The sequence below is a fragment of the Macrobrachium nipponense genome, chromosome 31, assembly GCF_015104395.2.
Source record: "Macrobrachium nipponense isolate FS-2020 chromosome 31, ASM1510439v2, whole genome shotgun sequence".
Lineage (NCBI taxonomy): Eukaryota > Metazoa > Arthropoda > Malacostraca > Decapoda > Palaemonidae > Macrobrachium > Macrobrachium nipponense.
This window is the reverse complement of record NC_061093.1, coordinates 54,334,240-54,354,328: the sequence shown is the minus strand read 5'-3', so window position 1 is coordinate 54,354,328 and position 20,089 is coordinate 54,334,240. Positions and strand designations below refer to the sequence as shown.

General features: G+C 35.3%; 1 long non-coding RNA gene across 1 annotated transcript; it reads right to left on the bottom strand.

Annotated features, from left to right (window-relative positions):
- Positions 1-6,736: 6,736 nt before the first annotated feature.
- On the bottom strand, positions 6,737-14,208 carry LOC135206973 (uncharacterized). Its single transcript, XR_010312854.1, has 3 exons — positions 13,215-14,208; positions 11,399-11,510; positions 6,737-7,973 (listed from the first exon to the last, which is right to left on the bottom strand). It is a non-coding gene; the product is annotated as an uncharacterized LOC135206973 (long non-coding RNA).
- Between the last annotated feature and the right edge of the window lie 5,881 nt (positions 14,209-20,089).

The window sequence follows — 20,089 nt, the reverse complement described above, 5'->3', positions numbered from 1 at the left end:
AATATATTCTCAAACATATTTATACCCTGATATATGAAGAAAAATAATAAATTTTTTTTGTTTTATTTATATAGCCTATATGTTCTATAAAGTTGATTTATAAAACTGAGTAGGTTACGTATCTACCTATATTTTGTAATTTCTATGTTTTATAAAGTTTATCTATAAAACTTAATATGTATATATCATTGTTGTTTTGGTTGTAATTGTGTATATACATAGCTAATATATACTTTTGTTGAATGATGATGAATATAAATCGATGAGGTGTTGCATAAGATTGGTTTATTTTCTTTAAGTACCCCTGGGCCATAAAATGAATTCCGTTTTCTATAAGATGCCGATTTTAATATGCAGAGCTATCGGCAACGCTGCTCTGCAGTAGCATAAACAAATTGGCGGGCCGCACGAACTGAATCTGTTTGACAAGGTGGCTGAATTAAATTTACATGTATAGGTAAGTGCATGTCAGCTGATAGAGATACCACTACGACGACTTGAGAAAGCCAGGGCCCATAGGCAAGTGATAGCAGCTTATGCCATTATCTTTCACGATCATTTTATAGTATATCCTTATAGCCTAGCAATCTGAGAGAAAAGTACCGTTAGTCTAGTAGGGAATACTACTTAGGTACTACTAGGCTAATTCTGCATTTTCTTTGGGGAATTGAAATACCTACGACTCTAGGAAGAGTTGCTTTTGTTGCAAGGGTTTTAATGTGAGCAAACGTTTAGGCTGGACTAAATTTGGCAAGAATGTAGGCTGTACAGGTAACAAAGTCTCAGCCAAAAATTAAGTAAACCAAATACTAGGCTACTACCTACCTACTAATTTATGGCGTCCTACAGCCGTCCTTGGCTAAGTAATTAAGTCAAGGGATGTGAGGGAGAAGCCCCCCACCTTTAAAGGGGGTATGGGGGCAAACCCCCCATCTATGTAATGCTTAATTGACGCAGAGGTTAGGTTAGGCTATTGCACACCAAAACCCACGATCCTCATAGGGCCCCCAAGCTTGTTGGGTGGTTATAGAATAAAGGGTTACTTCCTATTTTACTGACCAAGGTTTTTTTTTTTTTTTTTTTTTTTTTTTTGCGTAGACAAACTAAACAAAAGGTTGGTAACTTGGTGATTCTTACTATGCTATTATGGCTGTGCAAGCTTATAAAAAAAGTACACACTTAAAGTTAAGACAAAGTGCCAGTAATTGGAAGCTCAGATACCGAAGAACAACTTTCAATTTCCATTATCTCCTAATTTCAAGGACATTTTAGGTGCTGGAGGGTCTGCCCCACTTGAATTTACTAAAACATTATGTAAAATAACATAAAAAGGCTGTCTTTTTAAATGACAATATTGAAATTGTGAATTTTCAGAGGACATCTCAAAATCTTTAATTTTCAGCACTCTGAGTTAAGAAGAATGCCTAGGGGTTAAGGGTGAAGAATGTGGGATCCTCCTCAATTTCTTTATCTAAAACTATAGTCTAACTTAGTACGTATTTGGCTTATTTAACCTAACCTTCGTAAATTTACAATAAATCAGCATTTTAATGATAACATGGCCTATGCTAGTTAGATTAAGTAATATTAGGTTAGGTTGTATTATTACGTTACTGGTCAGTGGATCCCACATTCTTAACCCTCACCGATTGTGTATAGAATCCGTAGATACTGGGCTTGTCATTAAGTCAGGAAATGTCAACTAACCAAAATAATTTTGTTTAAAGTTGCCTCCAGTCAAGTAATGCTTTTTTTTTTTTTTTTTTTTTTTTAACAGTAGCCTAACCTACAATGTTTAACCTAACCTCTGCGTCTATAAAGCATTACTTGGACATTAAATAGCCTAACCTATAATGCTTAATCTAACCTCCACTTTTAACATCATTATATTTATTAGACATTTCCTCCCTTAATGATTCTTCTATACACTATTCTCCTTAATTCTAGGCATATACTTTTTTATAAGCTCATGTGGCTCTAATAGTAACAATTACCCCAAAGTTTTTTTATTATTATTATTTTTATAGAAAAAATGAAATAAAATAAGGCGTGGAGTATTCCCCAGAGTTACCCTTTCATTGCTGGAGGACCTATATCATTGAAAGAAAAGTAATGGATGAGAAAGGGGTTGGTTCTAGTACCAAATAATTTTTTTTTTTTTTAAACTCCTTGTAGGTTTCAATGCTGTGCTAATATTTACTTTACATTATTATGAAATATGTAAAACCAATGCAAAAACATAAATAAATAATTCAGACCTGTCATGCACGGTAGCAGCAAATCAGCGTTGGCTTACAAACTCGCCTGGGCTATTGCCTTTTGCACGGTTCAGGATAAAATGAATGAGATATACGTAACTTTATATTTTTCTCAGGGTCTGCAAGTTCATTATCTTATTACAGTATAATGGACTGAGTAGTGAGTTACCAGAACAGTTAATTTATTATATCTTGTGAAATTTCATAGCCCTACCCTATATTGTACTGGTATATTCATGTATATTATTTTTTGTTAATCAGTTGTTACTAGTAAGGCGCAATTAACTTGAATTAAAGATTTGCAAAATCAGTTCAAAAACACTGTAGGCTACAGTAACACATACAATGCCTAATGTGAGAGAAAGGGAAAACTACATATATATAACTTTCAGGATAGACACCAGCCTAAAGGCAAACACACCATATCTCTACCTAGAAAATGGGACATGCGATGCGACTGGAATTGTTTATGGAGGCTGAGGCATGGTTGAATTGTGTCACGGCATCTGGTTGAAAAGGTGGAGCTGCATCACAGACTCAGTCAGTTTTTGGCAGCTATTACCGCTTCAGTGAAAATTATGAGACAGAAATTAGTGATTCCACAGAGGAAGAGAGATGGAAGTGTGTCCAAATTATTATTATTATTATTATTCTTATTCTTCTACATATTGGTAAATTTTATAAGGTTTCATGCATATTTTCAGTGTTTGTACATGCATATATCTGTTACCAAAAGAAAAATAGAAATAAAACCAAAACAAATTGTTCATGCGCTTGGTGGGATGTGATATATTTGAATCACTCATCTTTTGTTTGTATCATTCGAAGTGGTTGCAATCTTCAGTATGGTACAGACTGTTTTATGTGTGTGTGTGTTTTATATAAATAGCTGTCCATTAGCACAAGTCTCATGTGTGTGTGTGTGTACATACATACTTTAAATATACCTTTTTTTTTACTGTAATTTTTTTATGGAATGAGGTGGTTGCTACTGAGGTAAGAATCAATCGAGTCCATGTGTAGGTTATTTATATACAAAAAAAGAGGCCACAGTACTTGACTATTTACTTGTACAGTTTTAGTCCTCACTGAAACATGTCGGTGCAAAATAAATGATAAGCAAGATTAAAACTTTCATTCTCCTGAGTTATTTATTGTAAGATTATGAAATTTCATTTTATGGCCTTGGAAATTATTATTTAAAGCTATTGCAAGGTTCATGTAAACCTTGAAACAAGTTTTTAGGGCCACTATAAGTGTTATTTAATATCCTTACAAAGTTTGTTTAAAGCAATTAAAAGGTAATTATGAGGCATTTATAAAGCCTATTTAAGGTTCTGTACAGGATTTTACAAAGTATGTTAAAAGCAGTTAATAGGTAATTATGAGGCATTTATTAAGCCTATTTAAGGTTCTGTATGGGCTTTTTGAAGGTTTATACAATGGTATTTTTAAGATCTTTCAAGGCTTTTATTAAGGTTTATTTCAAGCATATTTAAGGCTTGCACAAACCTAAAGTGTACACGAAAACGGGTACTTTTTAGGGGTATTACAAGCACTTTTTATCCGGGGCTTCCACAAGCTTGTAAAGTATGTTCGTCTGATGTCCTAACATTCATTTTCTGGGGGGGTTACACACCAAAGATCTACTACGTGTTTCATACCCTCATCTAAGTTCGTAATATCAGTGATTATGGATAAATTGAACACAAATATTTTTATTGTGTTTAGAGTGAGTATTTAATGTGATCAAAGGAAGCTTTTAAGTGTGAGAATGTGAAGAAGTGTGAGGTATTTAATACCTGTGTCAAGAAGTAATGGAAAAAGCACCGTGAAGTATGTAGTGTGAATAAGCGGGTTCAAGAGTGAAATTAAGCTTTAAAAAACCATGTGGAAAATTGCAATTCAGCAGCTTACAAGTTGTGCTGCACATCTGCAAAGTGTTCTTATGTAACAGCTTTAACAGCAGACCGAAAAGATCCCAATGAATGTATAGCATAGCATATACATTAAAAAAAAAAAAAAAGTAAACAGAATGGAAGGTTGAGAGGAAGAAATAAGAACAATGTCTAAGTACTTACATCAATTCACAACATTATCTGATTCCTGTATTCAGACTTTTCTGGTACGGCTACAGCATTTTTAGTAGTTTTTTTTATCTTATTTCGTTTCATTAGGACCTAACAAAAGTAATGGATACTCCTAGATAAATGAAGCCTTATACAGTACTTGGTGAGAACTGAGCAGAAAGCTGAAATACAGTTTCTGTACAAAATCAATTTGCAATTTGGTATGACAATAATTTTCCCATTATTCAAAATTTAAAGTTAAATCTTTAACAATAACAGTTACTTTTTTAACATTAAAAGTTAAATCTTCAACTATAAACTCAATGGGAACTGTATAATAATTCAGCACTAAAAAAAAAAAAAGCATTGTACCTTAACCAAAAATTCTCCATATGTCAAGACACTGTTGCACTTATTCTAAAGCCGACTAGACTAAAAAATAATTGCATTTCTCAAATAAGTTCTGTTAGTCACAAGCAACTTAAGACGTACCATCTTGCAATTTCAGAATTAATTTGGGTCCTAAGCTTAGACAGAATTCGGTCAAGATTTCATATCTGATAGCTACTATTGAGGCCAAGTCTACGTGTAACAATGTGTGATTTGCTTGAATCGCAAAACAGTCAATCGTATTCAATTAAATAAGAAATATCCCAATAGCTATGAGCCTACTAAAGAAGGCATTGATCTTGTGTATCAAATGCCTCGAACATGTGTGTCCTAGAGAAAAATAAACTAGTTCTCAAGGTAGGTGATTTTAATCTTCCAAGAAAGTATCTATCAATGTAACATTAAGTCGAATAAACTGTTCAAATGACTGAGAATGGTTGTTCATTCATATGCCAAATATAGCCTTGTCAAACTATACACCCCTTCAAAGATAACTTCGAATTGACAGTCATATAACTAAAGCACTATTGTTAACAATACCTAACCTCATTTAGGTAACGCTTTGAATTCAAGTCTACTTACAGTCACTGGCCTATGATATTTACAGAAAAAACGATTTATCCTCGCGTCATGCATTCACTATGACTGAATCATTTACCTAAAATGCCATTAATAGCATTGCAAATGGCCCTTAAAGTAACAGTGAAATTCAGTTCACTTATTCAATAATTTATCTATGATACATTTTGACAACAATGCAAGATTGCCGTCAAAGAAGACAATTGGAACCTCCCCATGCCAGCCTCAGAGTCTTGAAATATGCAGAGATGCCATGATGATAATGCCCTTGATACAATACTCTCCAGTATTACACAGTTAACCTGTAAGTGGTATGTTTCATGTTAAGCAAGAAGCATTATTGTCGGCAAGATTTGTACAAAATGTACAGAGTTTTGTTTAATCGCTTGTAATGAATGACAAGTTCTTTATGCTTTTTTTGAGATAAAACTAATAAAATAAATTCTGAAAATTATACCTCCTGTCTTAACTGTGCAATCATGTCAATGCTTCAGAAGGAGTTCTCTCTCTTGTATTCAACAGAGCCTTTCAGTAACCTAAGTTTCAAAGTATAAGAACTTACATAACATTATAATAACGTAAGACCTCGGAACTATACCCAATTTTCTGAAGGAAATCTGATTTAAATCACTAAAGTATCGAACTATGGACAAAACTTCCAAAGTATATATGAGAAGCTCAATTCCAAGTCCCTACTGTAATGGAAGTTAGTTAAGCAACATCTAAATTAAGCTTTACTGAGGAAAAATATTCGGAATAATTAGCCTTGAATGTTATCTACTCTATAAAGGTCAATACCTCAAAAGTCTGACCCCCACACAGCTATTCCTAACTATACTGACCACTACAAAGATCTTCCATTAAGTATGTCAAACCTATTGTTAGCAACTGTTGAACTTTTTTGCAATTTATAGTTTTTGTTGAACTTCGGAAATGACTAAAAATCATCACCATTTCCTACCATTAATCTCACGTGACCTTCGAACATAGACAAGTTTAAGCAGTGAACAGTGACCTACTGGATACTGCAGATCACAACTAGACGAAGATGTATTCTGTGAAACAGTCAATTACTTGACTGTAATATCAAACTAAGTTGATGGAAGCTATTCTTTAACATGCGTGACCTTTCGATATAAAATACTAGTCAAAAATTAGCCATGGTTGCCTAAAAGCTGTTATTTCATGAACAGAAAATTTATGTTTAAAATTATGTAGACTGAAGCATTTTAACTACCTGGTAGATAATATCAAACTAATGAGAACAAGGGTGAAAATTAAGTATCCCGAAATGCACTAAGGTATTGGTAGCTGATATTAACACTAAGAAATTCAAGCAAAAAAATTATGTTAAAGCATCAACTATTAATCTCATGAAATATTTAAATAAGATAGTATTCAGATAAAGTCTGTGTTCCAAAACCAAATGAGATGAATCTAATATATATAATATATATATATATATATATATATATATATATATATATATATATATATATATATATATATATATATATAAGGAGGTATCCTTAAAGTTGCCAGACAACAACTAATACTCCACAAGAAAACTGAATGACCTACGCATCCAGATACACTGAGCTACTTTTGACTGATATTCAGACTGACACTAGATTCCAGATCAAGCAAAACTATTTATCCATGTATCCTGAAACGCAGAACTACTTCATAGCTGATATTAAACATATAGGGAATTTATATTCTAAAAAACTACGTACGTATCCTAAAAATGATTGAACCTATAGTCATTTAAAACTGGTAAGAAATGGAAATAAAACTTTCCTGAAATGTACTGAAGTATTTGACATAAACTCATGAACCTTAAGTTGCCAAGACTGTGTGAAGTATACTGAGGTACCACATAGCTATTGATTAACTGATAAGGAAATGAGATATCAATATACAGTATATTCTGAAACACTGACCTACTTACTAGCTAACAAGTGAAATTTCAGTGGAAAATAAGCTATGTATATCCTGAAAAGTCCTGTACTAACTGACAGTTGGTCTTAAAGTGATAAGAAGTCTTATCACAACAACTAAGGATCCTGAAACATACTGAGCTGCATTTTACCTAAAAAACTTACAAAAACTCTGAGGTAAATTCTTCTTACTTTAAATTAAGCTGATATGAGCTTTAGGTATAAAATAAGTCTGTACATCCTGAATAATACTGAGCTACCTGATAACAACATTCAACAGAGTATAAATAAAAGTGGACAATATATCCTGATACTTTGAACCAATAGCAAGTTTCAGTAATAAAACCAGTCTCCCCTGAATCCCAGTGAACGACCTCATATGATATAGACTCCTCTTAAGATTCCTATAGTTCCTACTTAATTACAAGCCGCAAAGCTGAACTAGACTCGACTTTGGGTAGATAGGCACTGGTATACCTTGATAAACTAACACTTATACATGACTACTGTCAACTTAACACTGACATAGTTCCAATAGTCAAAAGAATTAATGTTTGCAATCTCTCCAAGTCAAAGTATGACCCTTCCAAAGATTTGTTTGGTGGGGCCATTTCATCTGGCCATAGGCAACTGTTGACACAAGTGATTAACCACTGCATTCCACTTGTTGAATATAAGTATGAACTCCAGTTCTTTGTTCATAGATATTTGTGGAATTGCACTCTGCACACAATTTCCTGACGAGATGAGGAAGAAGTTAATAAAGTCATATAACAGAGATCTTTAGGTTCACAAAGTAATAAAAGATAATTCGTTATAACCAGACTTCAAGCATCCTATACCTAGGTTCCATTTACCAAAAGGGGCACAGATAGGACAGGGTCTTTTTTTTAGACCAGTAATGAGGGTCTGTACCATTTATGACCCACTTCTTAATGAAATTAACACTCCATTTTTTCCACAGATACTGTAAATGTTAATTCAAAATTGAATGGAGATGCAGAAGTGGGAGGCTTCTTAGTGTAAGTTCCTATTAGCAAATCACAGTAAAATGTTCCTGCTTTATTATTATTATTATTTTTTTTTTTTTTTTTTTTTTTTTTTTTTTTTTTTTGCTCTATCACAGTCCTCCAATTCGACTGGGTGGTATTTATAGTGTGGGGTTCCAGGTTGCATCCTGCCTCCTTAGAAGTCCATCACTTTTCTCACTGTGTGCGCCGTTTCTAGGATCACACTCTTCTGCATGAGTCCTGGAGCTACTTCAGCCTCTAGTTTTTCTAGATTCCTTTTCAGGGATCTTGGGATCGTGCCTAGTGCTCCTATGATTATGGGTACGATTTCCACTGGCATATCCCACATCCTTCTTATTTCTATTTTCAGATCTTGATACTTATCCACTTTTTCCCTCTCTTTCTCTTCAACTCTGGTGTCCCATGGTATTGCGACATCAATGAGTGATACTTTCTTCTTGACTTTGTCAATCAACGTCACGTCTGGTCTGTTTGCACGTATCACCCTATCCGTTCTGATACCATAGTCCCAGAGGATCTTTGCCTGATCGTTTTCTATCACTCCTTCAGGTTGGTGCTCGTACCACTTATTACTGCAAGGTAGCTGATGTTTCTTGCACAGGCTCCAGTGGAGGGCTTTTGCTACTGAATCATGCCTCTTTTTGTACTGGTTCTGTGCAAGTGCCGGGCATTCACTTGCTATATGGTTTATGGTTTCATTTTTCGTATTGCACTTCCTACATATGGGAGAGATATTATTTCCGTCTATCGTTCTTTGAACATATCTGGTTCTTAGGGCCTGATCTTGTGCCGCTGTTATCATTCCTTCAGTTTCCTTCTTTAGCTCTCCCCTCTGTAGCCATTGCCAATTGTCATCGCTGGCTAGTTCTTTAGTCTGTCTCATGTATTGTCCGTGCATTGGTTTGTTGTGCCAGTCCTCTGTTCTGTCTGTCTTTCTCCTGTCTGTATATTTCTGGGTCTTCGTCTACTTTAATTAGTCCTTCTTCCCATGCACTCTTTAGCCACTCGTCTTCACTGGTTTTCAGATATTGCCCCAGTGCTCTATTTTCGATGTTGACGCAGTCCTCTATACTTAGTAGTCCTCTCCCTCCTTCCTTTCGTGTTATGTATAGTCTGTCCGTATTTGCTGTTGGGTGTAGTGCTTTGTGTATTGTCATATGTTTCCTGATCTATGCTGCGGAGTTCTGCCTTCGTCCATTCCACTATTCCTGCGCTGTATCTGATTACTGGCACTGCCCATGTGTTTATGGCTTTTATCATATTTCCGGCGTTGAGTTTTGACTTGAGTATCGCCTTGAGTCTGCATATATTCTTTCCTGATCGTGTCCTTCATCTCTTGATGTTTTATATCCCCTCCTTCCATTATTCCCAGGTATTTGTATCCTGTCTCATCTATGTGTTTGATGTTGCTCCCATCTGGTAGCTTTATCCCCTCAGTTCTCGTTACTTTGCCTTTTTGTATGTTGACTAAGGAGCATTTTTCTATTCCAAACTCCATCCTGATGTCCCCAGATACAATCCTTACAGTGTGGATTAGGGTATCTATTTCCTTGATGCTCTTACCATACAGCTTGATGTCGTCCATGAACATCAGATGGTTGATTCTGTTGCCTCTTTTCTTGAGTTGGTACCCGGCATCCATCTTCTGTAGTACTTTTGTCATGGGAATCATGGCTACTACGAAGAGTAGTGGGGACAGTGAGTCGCCCTGGAAGATCCCTCTCCTGATATTAACCTCTGCTAGTCTTATTCCAGAGCTTGTAAGTATTGTATTCCAGTTGCGCATGGTTTTTTTGAGGAAGCTGATGGTGTTTTCCTCTGCCCCATATATTTTCAGGCATTCTATTAGCCATGTGTGTGGTATCATGTCGAAGGCTTTCTATCCATAGTCTATCCATGCCATGCTTAGGTTGGTTTTCCTTCTCCTACTGTTCTTCATTACCATTTTGTCTATCAGGAGCTGGTCATTATTATTATTATTATTATTATCTATTATTATTATTTATTATTAAATTATTATTTTATTTTATTATTTTATTATTATTATTATTATTATTATTATTATTATTATTATTATTATTATTGGTACCTGAGTCTGGCTATAACGTTTCTAAAACCATTTCAACATTCTCCCCTAATCAGGCAATATTTTTCAATGCTAACATTGTCCCATCTCTCTCTCTTTTGTTTTAATTGATCCAAACACTCTTCTGGTAGGCTCAGAAAAGAGCCAGTTACAGCTCTCACCAACTGCATATCTCAAGTTACTCATAATAAAAACAAACCATTTCGTATAAAATAACATAGAATTGCCCAATAACCATTTGAGAAGAGCAGAAAAAACTTAAAACTAGTCAGAACTTACAATTTCCACAGTACCAAATTGTTTCAGGCAAAAGTTGCTAATTGCTGAAATGAGAGCAATCTTTCAGTATTGATCCCATTAATGAAAAGCTTTTTCCCATAAGTGAAAGGCTTCAATGTCATATTACCAGCGAACCTTATTCTAATCTCGTAAAGTGCATCACTCATGTAATTATTTGATCAACAGTTCTAACAATCTGATTGTCAACATTTGATCATGGAGTATTTTAAAAGCCAGGAGAATTTTAAAGCAAAGAGAATTTTATACCAGCAATGCCAACACGCTCTCTGTTACAGAAATATATAGTCCAGAAAAATGTGGTGACCGATTGCATCAAATTGAAAAACTCCTAATACAATTAAAACACTTAGAAATCTGATTTAATAACTGTACATGACCAACATACACCTCGTAAGTTCCCAACTAATTAAATTGTTGTAATAATTCCTTTCCCGTGAATAATAATTAGGCCATGAATTATGACAGCAATACCACTAAATTAATCCAATAGTCGACTATTTTTCTCTTCGAGAAATCTTCTGACAACACCAACATTTGGCTGAAATATTAGATGATAAATGACGGACTATTTCGTCTTTAGCTTCATCCAAATAGTTTTCATTATCATCATACACTAGCTGCCATTATTGAGAACTAGACTAATGCATAAATAACTAAGTATTTTAACTTTAGTTACACTGTATGTAAATCTTATGCTTCATAATCTTTGATCAGGTAAGAAAAAAGTGCTATACAGATTCTTTACCAATATGGAGTTAAGTGGCCACACGATGGTACTGTCATAAGACATTCTAAACTTGAAGCTTCGTTGCCGTGGATGTGACGTCATCAGTTGTTCGTAACGCCCGTAGACACACCTGAGAAATGAATTAAGCTTAAGACTGGTAACAGTTAAATCTACCTTAAACCACAGCAGAGGGATCAGAGCTATGCAGTATTTGGAAGTCAATTGTCTCGACAAATAATACAAGAAATTGTGTCTTAATGAAGCAGATATAGTGGACAGGTCAAATGGCTGACTGTACGATACATGATAACCCGTGCAAAGCAATGATATTACAGTTATGTTATAAGGGAGGATTAATTCAGGATGTAATTGAAAACTCTTAATTGAACTTGACTGACAGATGTTTAAAGACTTGAGTAAGGGAGGGTGCTACTTAGCCTATATTAAATGGAAACTTGCAAAAGAAACCCTTCGCAAAGTGCCATGGCTTCAAAGTTTGGTTTATCAGGCATCGAACATAGTCCTTTTTTTACCTCCAGTGACCAACAGGTTTCCTGGTTTGTGTCCATCTCATGCGAATACTTGACTGACTTTATGTAAATAAATAATTACCGATAAACATACTCAACTCGTAATCTAACATTCCGTGTCAAACCAGAATCTAATCATGAATGGCAAAAGGTTCATAAGAATATTAGTCCTGTGCAAATGCTAAGTGGAGTCAATTGTCTTACAGAATCATTGGAGATTTTTATACAGACTATATACCTATATATAAATAACCCTATTATGGATGCAATTTCTGATCATAGTCACGACTGTAAAATTTAACAAGACACCTCTGGTGAAAAGTTAAGTCTTTAACCTACTCCTATCTCAGGGTTTGTACGTTTACATAAGAACTATGTATAACAAGATCTATAGATACCTATACCCTCGGTATGCAATATCTCCAGCAGAGTCGGTGATTACATGGCAACAATTATTTACGTTTTTACAAATTATCAATGTTTCTGCACTTGTGTTGACCCCTTGGGTCCTCGACAGATAAACAGACCTCTTTCAAATTTAAGCTCACGCAGTTCAACTGTCGACGCCAATTTACACATTTTGACGTTGAAGCGGTTCCTCGGTAAATCCACGAATTTCTTCCAGCATTTAAGTTTTTTTTTTTTTTTTTCAAAATCGTGACATTACGTCGCTATGGGCACTGCTTATCTGGCACTCATCCCGAAACAACTTGGATGAAAATGGCTGTAGTAAAACTTGAAGCGAGCATTGTAATTTTTATTATTATTGTTATTACTATATTATTCAGAAAATTAACTGTTCATATGGAACAAGCCCACCAAAGAATATTAGGGGTGCATTTGAAAGCAAGAGAAGGTGATGGAAAATACAGAAAGTGATCAGTTACTAGAAAAAGATAAATTAACAAGTCAATAAATAAACATTTGGGGAAAGTGGCTCGATACGACTAATATTCAAGGAATGGATACTTCTCTAATAGGGAAACAGGACTAGGTAGTTCCTTAAGTTATACAGCGATGGGGCAATGAAAACCATTCTCTGTGGTTTGTTAATCCAAAGAACTGAGCTATTCCTAAGAATGACCTCAATACTGGCTCTTAAATGTTTCACCATGACACTAGTTATCGTTACTCTCCTCTGGTATTGAATAAGATTTGAATTTACCTGATGGTCAAGATTCCAAAACCGTTCTCAATCTCCCATATGAGTGACATCACCTTTTCATATTATCGTTAGGCAAACGTATACATATGAAAAAGACCTCTTCGACAGGGTCTTAGACCATCATCGAATTGGAAATTACCTGCTAGGATCTTTCCATGGTGGCACATACATCTCCTTAGTTTGTCAGTTTCGTCCATCATGAATTAAGACAGCCATGCTCATCCGTTGCATTGTGGGTGACTCTCCAGGACCACTTTCTCTCTCTTGCCATCTGGATACCTTAAAACCAAATACATCCATTAGCATAAATCTGTCACGCTCTCTCTCTCGGAAGCATCCCCCGCGAATACGGGGGTTTACTGTAAATATCTTGGTCAGCAATTCGCGGGAATGAATCGACGGCAACCAAGCTTGCACTTATATAATCTCACTCAGTATGGCCAAGGTTACCCCTAAACTGTAGTAGCAGGCATTCCAGATGGAGTATGGCCTAGCCAGTCCTACCTTAACCCAACCTAGGATGCCATGCAGTTACCTAATCTCACCCCTATAAAAGCCTAAAACTTAGAACCCTAAAATTAGCCCAAGTCGTGACTCCTCCAATATGAACGAAGGTTAAAACCGGCCAGTCACCGACCGAATATTTACCAACATTAATGTGATGTTGTTTACACCTTTCTCGCTTGTTTTTACAATGTCTACCAAATATTGCTGGTAGTAGACATGGCGCCCATCTTGCACGTAAGCCGATAAGTACCGAACCAGTTTTACCTCTAACCTAACCTATGACGACATGTCTTTACCTGGCCAATGAGGGAGTGCTATCCCCTTCTTACCCTTGGAACCCCCAAAAGGTGGGGCTAAGTCGTCTGACCTAGTCTACTTGAACCTACCCCATCCACATCGACTCCCTAACCTCACCACGGCCCAGCGGTAGGTACCCCACCAATCTTCCATTTGAGAGTATTGGGGTCCAATCAGAGATAATCCTGGTATCTAAGGCTATTTAACTAAACTGAGCCTTACTCTGGGGTCGGTTAGGCTACGTAGCTTCGCGACCAGTTAGCCTTTAGCTACAGTTTGACCGTCGGATTATATTAAGGTCATTAACGGTATTCTAACCGCTTTAATCAAACAGATTTAATAAAATTGGTTAAATAATGGTTAGTTTAAGGACATAAGTTCATAACAGGCAAAATAAAGCTTTATAATTATATTATTATAATATATATATATATAGCTTTATATATATATATATATAAGATATATCTATATATATATATATTATATTATTAATTATATATATATATATATGTATGTATATATGTATTAATATATATATGTTATAATATATATATAGTGTGTATATATATATATGATATATATTATATTATATATATATATATATATAATATATATATATATATATATACACACTATATATATATTTTTGAATCACCCTGTATATAAGAGTAATTTTAAACTGGACCTTTTCTGTAATGCAATTATGACAAAGCAATGTAGTTAGTGTAGCTAAGTTGTTAAACAAAATTGCCAAACCACCGTAGGGCAGTTATTCTGATACAACCATATGCTTGTATGTTATTTCTTTCTTTTACCTTGACCGTTGTTTTTCAGTTTATGTAACTTTCTCTTTCTGAGGGAGAGAATGTACTCTCCGAAAGCTTAAATAAAAAACTTTCAATTTTTTTTCCAAATTTTAGTGGGTTTCCTACAATATATATATATATATATATATATATATCTATATATAATTATATATATATATATATATATATATATATATATATATATATACAAAAACATGATGCAGGAACTCTTGGTTATACTATTTAACTTGCCGTAAGAAAACGGCCACTATTCTTGCTCATTCTAGCCTATTTAACCGTTATTAAAGCTTTGTTTAGACTTGAAATAACCATTCATAACCGTTATTTAATTCATACAACAATAAATAACTCGCACTCACTTACTTATGCTTTAAAACATGCTTCATAAACCGACATCTACTATACAGCAATAATATCATCAAAGTCTTCATTCAACATCTTTTGCAATTGGGATGTTCCAAAATATGAATTCTTTCTCTCTTTCTTTATTGTATTTTCTTCCTTTTTCACTCTATGTCTTCCACTTTACCATACTTGCTAGGCCGGGCATTTCACTCACAGGTTTACCTGTCAGTTCATCGAAACTGACGTTAAACGTACGTGTGGATGACAGTTCGTGAGCGGAGTCAGTCCACTCGCCAGATTTGACGAACTGATGGAATTGCCTACAGCTCTTTCGACCGACTGACAGATGATCGCACATTGGTTACCAACGATTTTATGACAGTTCGCCGCTGGGCTGGATTCCGTCTGGGAAGAATCTCAGCCGCTTGGACCAGAATATGAATAAACTACGTATAGTTCTAATTAATTAAAATGTTAGACCCTGTAGCACTATTTGTAGATCGTTATGAGTCCAAATCATTTAAGATAAAAACCATTCCCATGTGATCAATACAATTTGGTATAGGCCAAGGCCATGGGTGTCTTGCCCTTTTATGTTCTTAGTGAAAGTAAGCTTCACGGCCCATTTCATAAATCTTGAACCAACCACCCGGTAACCCTATTACTAATATTGTACAAGAATAGACAACTCTTTTCAATAAGCAATATTTAGGCAATAGTCTTTTACGCCTTTTTGCTACTCTCCTATTGTCAAGTGAAGTGCCGCAGCAGATAGTCTAGCTACTCTATGTAGCTCCACATCCTTATCAGCCAGCGGAGTTTCCATCGCTATCTTTATAGTGTTGCCGCGACGAAGGCTAGGAGAGAAATGAGGGCAATGACGTTGAGTTGACTGTCCGACTGACAGTTGGTTCCACTCTTTACGTGTGGACGATCATCCGTTGAACGTTCATGGGTGGACTGACAGGTAAACCTGAGCGTGAATACCTGGCCTTACACTAGTCTATAGAGTTTGCACGTGAATACCTGGCCTTACACCAGTCTATAGAGTTTGCGGGGGAAAAAAAACGACCCAAAGTTTATAAAACACCACATGTTGCAACTGAACTAGACACACTGGCAAACCGACTGGTGGTGCATGGGCTTGGGCCTTTGGATAACTCTTGTTTGGTGCCGTGGTGGGAAACAGACTTTGTTTTTAATTATATATATTTAGCTCCCAACGTGACCCCTAATGTACTATAAGCTAATTCATCTTTACCAGATAATGCTTTGTACTAATTGAAGTAGACTTTGATGTATATAAAAAGTTTACGTGTTACACTCGAAGACTTAATAAGTTCACCAGAGTTCCAAAGCCTTTCGAAAATTGTAACAAGATGAGAAAAAAAAAAACACACGCAGGAAAACAAATAAGGACTGCCATCAATGCTTTCAAAAATTAAAACCAGACGAAGGAAGGAAGTCACACCATCGAAACCCCTGGAAAGGGTCGCCGTAGCTGAAGACTTCAACCAGATAAGAGGACGTAATACAGAGAATAATAATAATGTAACCAGCCATAAATTTGCAGACTCCAGGAAAACTGACAACAGAGCTAGTTTGGTAAAATCACACAAGTGAATTGATGAGTTGACGCTTACTAGTCCTAGCTAAATCGTTCATATCTTTATTCAAGTTTATCAGAGGAAGGAAAAGCAAAGACATCTACAAACTGCTCCATATAAATACGTAGGTTAAAAAGCTTTCTCCTGTAGACGCATACTAACTCTCCTTAAATGGAGGTTACCTCGTCGAGGCCCTCTGGGACAGAGGTCAAATAATTCCTACTATAGTCGTTTTCTGTGTGTGTGTGTGTGTGAGAGAGAGAGAGGAGAGAGAGAGAGAGAGAGAGAGAGAGAGAGAGAGAAAGAGAGAGAGGTTACATTTATCAGGTTTTAATAGTCGAAGGCTAAAAAAAAAAAAAAAAAAAACAAAAAAAAAAAAAAAAAAAAAAAAAAAAAAAAAAGTTCGTGAACCAGTATAACTATTCACACTTTTCAAGGTAAAAGAAAAAAAAAAAATACCGAAAGAATTGCTTAAATATTTCATATTTCAGAAAATGGTATTTCTACAGAAGCAGTCCCCACGGACTCCAAGGAACGTAACCGCGGATAGGATATCCACTAGGGATTGGGGGCCGTCCAATGTATTTCGCCGTGTTTAGTACTGGCCCCTGGGGTGTTAATTACAGTCGTCCGAATAAATATTACTTAAAATTCTTGTTCAGTAGGTAAAACTGCATAGTAAAACCGCAACTGCCATAGTCTAGGCCGCCGCGGATAAGTACCCTAGATCTATCTACCATTCAGGTTTTAAAGTTCATGGTTTACCTTTGGTGCCAAAACCATGTAGACTGACTGACAAGACTTATGGGTGAGGCTGCAGTGTCCCGTGTCAAAGGAACATACGTAAAATTTTCCGGTTCACGCACGTATAAAACAAAAAATGACGTACGAAGTATTTACTAAGCAAGAGAGTACTTGGCAATAAAATCGACATCTTCGTCACCTTACCCAGCACATACAATTCACTGATCCTTCACACAAAAAACGCACAGCAAAGGACCTCCATAAACAGCCTTCTCCCAGCCAGTCACAGATGCAACATCTCGTAGCACTGACTGATTAACGGAATTAGCCTTAATTTGCAAATCTCTCAGTTTATTCCTTACCTGATAATTCATGGCACTTAGTTTTTTTTCTTTCTTTTTAACATTTTCACCTTCAGCTGATTACAGTTTAACGGCGGAAAAAAAATTGAGCCCTGAAAACAAGACTTTCCAGCAATTCACTGGTCTCTTTGGAGCACTGGGGTTCCTATCAAAACAATTATAAACACCTGCGATACTTAACACCAACAAATATTAACCTGAAAGATCCGCAGAATATCTAATACGAAAAAAGTATTCACTGAAAAATATTAGAAGACGCTATCACAACGAAAACAAAAGGCTTAAGATCGTTGTTTTCCCTGTCATGGCTGCCTAGTGCCTAATAACTGCTCAAGTCAAGAGAAAGCCAAGATTTTCTCTCGGCCAATCCAAAGACAATACACGAAAGATGGGAAGCTCAAGCCACAGCTGCGTCGGCCGCATACAATTTAGTACCTGGCATGAAATGAAGATGGCGGTAGCATTGCACCTGCCTACATCGTCTGTTTGTTTACAAAGACAATCCATCGTCGGTTTCTTTACTTTTACACAAAGCGGGGCATTCAATTTCAATCATGAGTGGGCGTAGCCATCATCACCCGTGTGTGGTTTGCAATAGGACGAAAAATGATTTTCCCCATCTGATTTTTCATGCTTTTTCTCAGAATAAAGAAAGGTAATAAAATCATTACATCTGTTACGAAGTACATGATGACTTTTAGAGAAAATGAAGAAATGAAATAGACCAAAGCAAAATTGAATGTCGGTGCAGTGTTATTCCGAAATAAATATTGGAAAATATTTACAATACGGTGGACGCCTCTAAGCGGAAAGAAAATATATTTATATGTGATTTTCGACTAGGAAAAAATATCAAAAATATTCTTGCCATTTGAAACCCCAACAACCAACCTAACCTTCCTGGTAGTGTACATCAGTAGCCTAATCATGTCAACAGTAAACCTAACCATATCAGCAGTACCAGAACCATGCCAACAGTTACCTAACCATGTCAACAGTAATTTGCAATGGAAATGAAGCTATCTTGCAAAACATATTAAAATCAACTAGAAAAACTATAATTTCTTGTCATTTACAGGCGTCAATTGTATTTCAAATAAATACCTTAAAGTTATATTTGCATATCTTGAAAATCTCTAGAAATATGAAATAAACATACCAATTCCTATCACTGTCATACAATTCTTGAATATTGGGTCTCCATGCTTTTTCCAGATAGGCAACTCACAGCAACTTTGACATACTGTATATATACTGTAGTTATGTTATATTCTCAGCAGCTTACCCTTGAGTTGTAGTTATAAATGTTTACCTTAATTTTTCATTAATACGCAACTATTTAGCGAACCAAAGTTGTTTCATCAGGAAGGATGGATCTTGTGGGAGCATTCATATGGGAGAGCATAAGTAGGTTAGTTAAGTTAGAGTGTTTTACTTTAATTTCAAGTTCACAAACCTTTTAATCTATTATTAAATTTTCCTATATGTATGAATAAAAGCATTCAAAATAAAATAAATTACATGCAAACCAGCATATCTGCTCCCACAAGATCCATTCTTACCGTTTCATCTATGTTTCTGCATTATATGCTCATAATTGTTCAATTTTTAAAATGAAATCTTGTAATTGGTACCAACACCCTACATAGTATTCCAAAGTAAATTTACCATTTGGCAGCAAATGTACGCAGTAATACAGTAGTAATAAATTGGCAAAACAAGTTGTGAAAACATATGATATTTGCTTGTACTGTACATGATGCAAAAAGAAACATGGTTCAAGTCAATTAGAATAATTGTTTAAGATTTTTTTTTAGGAATGTGCATGCTTCTTGCAGAAATGACATTTTACTAGAAAATACCAGGCAGAAGTGTTGGTTACATTACCTTCATAAAAGGGTGCCAATTGAATATGCATTTTTGAGAACTCCCACAATTGGGCTATGAGATTTTAATAAATTGTTATAAATAGGTTCTGACTTGATCAAGAGCTTAATAAATAATCATAAAAATATAATAAACTGTATTCATTCCTCTAGGTTCTTCGATTTGTCTGACACATATGTATTGTTTTATGTACAGTATACAATCATAAGCACAAGCCCAAAAAAAGGAAAATAATTACTGTATACTATATTGGTGAAATAATAAGATATGAGAATAAGTTTGTTTCATTCTAACTGCCCTCTCAATTTTAGATAAAGATACTTAGCAATTAATGTTAACTGCCCTCCCAATCTTAGATAAAGATACTTAGCAATTAATGTTACATTAACTGAAGGATTTTATTTAATGATTCAGAAATGCCTAATATATAAGTCATAA